At 35.9% G+C, this 3,024-nt stretch overlaps 1 pseudogene; it reads right to left on the minus strand.

Annotated features, from left to right (window-relative positions):
* Nucleotides 1–2,208: 2,208 nt before the first annotated feature.
* LOC118760244 (U2 spliceosomal RNA) lies at nucleotides 2,209–2,301 on the minus strand (annotated as a pseudogene).
* Nucleotides 2,302–3,024: the final 723 nt, after the last annotated feature.

A 3,024-nucleotide genomic window follows, 5' to 3' on the forward strand; every position in this document is an offset into this window, starting at 1 on the left:
CTGTACTTTGAAGAGGAAGTACAGTATAAAATCCTTGCTCAGAAAATTATGTACAGGTTGATAATTTAACACGTAGTAGGACTCTTTACTCATCATTGGTGGTAACATCGGTGATTGTCTCACAGCCACTGCTTTGATTACTGACTCCACAGTCACCGGTGGATATTGGGGAGAGGAAAAACATTTCCTGGACCTCAATTATTGTCAGCACTGTTCAGCTGTCAAGGATGAAACATATTTCTTTGTTAAATGTGCTCATTCTGGGAGTGCTCTGAAAAACAGTTACACCATAAACCAATCAAAATTTTAACTATGTGTGACTATGAAGTACTGTATTAAGGTATTCAGCCATTTATTAGTTTAACAGTTATCATCAGCAATAAAGATACTGAATTTTTTAAATAATTATTTTCCTGGATAATTAAAAAATACATAAATCCGTACACTTAAGATCTAAACTGTTAGCCTATTTGTAAGGCAAACGGCTGATATTCAATGTAGGGCTGGCTTTGTAGTGATATGCAGATTTAGTGTCATTCAATGCTACCCTCTGAAATAGCAGTAGAAACTAATTGATTTTGAGCCTCTACTAGATGTAACAAGTAAAATACTGAAATATGTACGTGCTAAGAAAATTTTCTATCTCTATGGCCATTAACTTGAGTTATGGAGTAATGGACTTTAGTTTGGTTCAAAGGCAAATCAATGTCATGTAGAATGATGTAATAAAATTTTGCCACATAAAATTCTTCTTGAAAATCAGCCAAAAAATGGAGTTTTTGGCAGAATTCCTGGAGTTTTCTTATAGAGTATAATTTCAGAATTTCTTAGAATGCTCATATGCACATTTAATGCACATGTTGCCAATAAACTGGAAAGCTATAAAAATTTTGTGTTAATCTGATATTTGGAAGCAAACATCTCTACTCCAATAGGTCAAAATGCTTGAATAAGAAACACTGGCTTTCCTAGAAAACTAAGCAATTTGCAATAACAGAATGGATGTATCACATGTATCAATAATGTATGTAATTATTTTGTGATAGAGAAAAGATAGGATCTGTGAAATATAGTAGGGGGGAAATAGGGAAAACTGGGATCCCTCGTTGTGGCTTAAAGGTGTTTGAGAATTTTGCCTGGAAGACATTTTGCCTGGAAGACTATGCTATAGCTCTGTATCTGGACTGTGGCATTTTAATGAGGTGTAGAGATTACTCAAGAAGCACACAGCAAGAAAACGAAAATAGGCAACAAATGGAAAGTGAATGCATGGATCAAGATTGATCATCTAAATGAGAGGATTTCCGTGGAATGAGTCCTTGGAGCGTATGAGATAGACATTTAGGGCTCAAACCCTAACTTCAGGAACATACCAGGACTAGAGGTGTTTGTGAATGGAAGGTTCTCAAAGCAAGATTCGCAAGGATCTAATTAAAGATGCTGAAAAGGGTATTTTAAACAATTTTGGAGAGCCCTTATTTTCCCTCACAATCAATAGAAAAGGAATTGGGAGTTAACATCGCAAATGATGCGTTGCTAGCTTTTCATTCATGTTTTTATATTGTGAATCATCTTATGTTTATGTAAAAATGTATTTATTTGCCATGCTACTATTGGGGATTCAACCAAAAGAAATGAAATTAGTATACAAGAGTATTATTTGTGCATCAATGCTTATGTCAGGTCAATTCACAAGAGTTAAGATATGCAATACACAGGTGATTGGATAAAGAAAAGGAATGCCTTATGGACCAATACTCAATCATTAAAAGGAAATGAAATCCTGTCTTTTGTGACATAGTGGATACAACTAGAAACCATTAGGATTAGTACAACAACCCAGTCCGTAAAATGTCACTTATTTTCATTGACCTGTGCTACCTAAAATACATAGCACAAAAATCTGTTCTATAAGAGCAAAATTGACATTTTGAGTTGTGCTTCATGTTTATAGTCTTAGTCTAAACTCTTAAGTAGCAATAGTTTGATTTCCCATGTGCTATTTTTGAATCCTTTGCCTAATTGAGGGTTAAATCTGTGATTGTTAAGGGAAATAAAAGTATGCCATTCCAACACTAAAATAGTAGTAGTAGTAGTAATAATAATAATAATAACAATGGAGAAGGAGAGACGTTGGGAAAACAGGCAGGAGAGAGAGTATGGTAAAAAGTATCATTTGGCTCCTAAATCTGTGTTGTGAAATACATGAAATGTTCTCATGTATAAAAATAATATAATTATGAAGCAAATCTAACTTATTTGATACTACACTTGATCTTAGCCAAAAGGCCGAGAAGCGATGCAAATCTAACTTATTTGAAAGACACCCACAGACACAGAGTGAGATGGAGAGAGAGACTTACATAGAGAGAAACTTCCTACCCACTGTTCCATTGCCAGAAATCTGTCAACAGCCAAGGTTGGGCTGTTGAATCGAGACCTCAACCCAGGTCAGCCCCACAGGTGGCAGAGACCAGGTTATTGGCTGAATTCCAATGTAGGTTGGCAGAACTGGTGTCAGATGTGGAGCTGGCATAGCAGATGTCCCTTGAAGCACCTTGACCTCCATGCCACATGCTGACTCCCATTTTACTTTTATATCAGTGAATAATATGTAAGAAATTTTCAACACTCTATGAAACAGAAAGGTAAACACTCTCCCAATGGCCATAAAATTCATTGAAGTGATTGGTCCAACACGTATAACATACACATGTTTCATATAATTTTACCCTTGAATGTGAGATAGACAAGAATAATCTAAACCATAAATCATGCTATAATCGTCAGAATTCCTAGAAGACTTCAAAGGGGATTTTGGTGGTTCTGGGTTCACACCAACAGAATTTTGGGCAGAAACAAGTTAGGACCTTCTTTTTTTTTAAAGGTATATTCATTTTTATTGGAAAGTTATGTTTACAGAAAAGAGAGACAGAGAGAAAGCTCATCCACCTCCCAGTTCACTCCCCAAGTGGCCCCAATGGTAGGAGCTCAAACTATCCAAAGCCAGGAGCCAGTAACTTC

This window comes from Ochotona princeps, chromosome 25, assembly GCF_030435755.1.
Source record: "Ochotona princeps isolate mOchPri1 chromosome 25, mOchPri1.hap1, whole genome shotgun sequence".
Lineage (NCBI taxonomy): Eukaryota > Metazoa > Chordata > Mammalia > Lagomorpha > Ochotonidae > Ochotona > Ochotona princeps.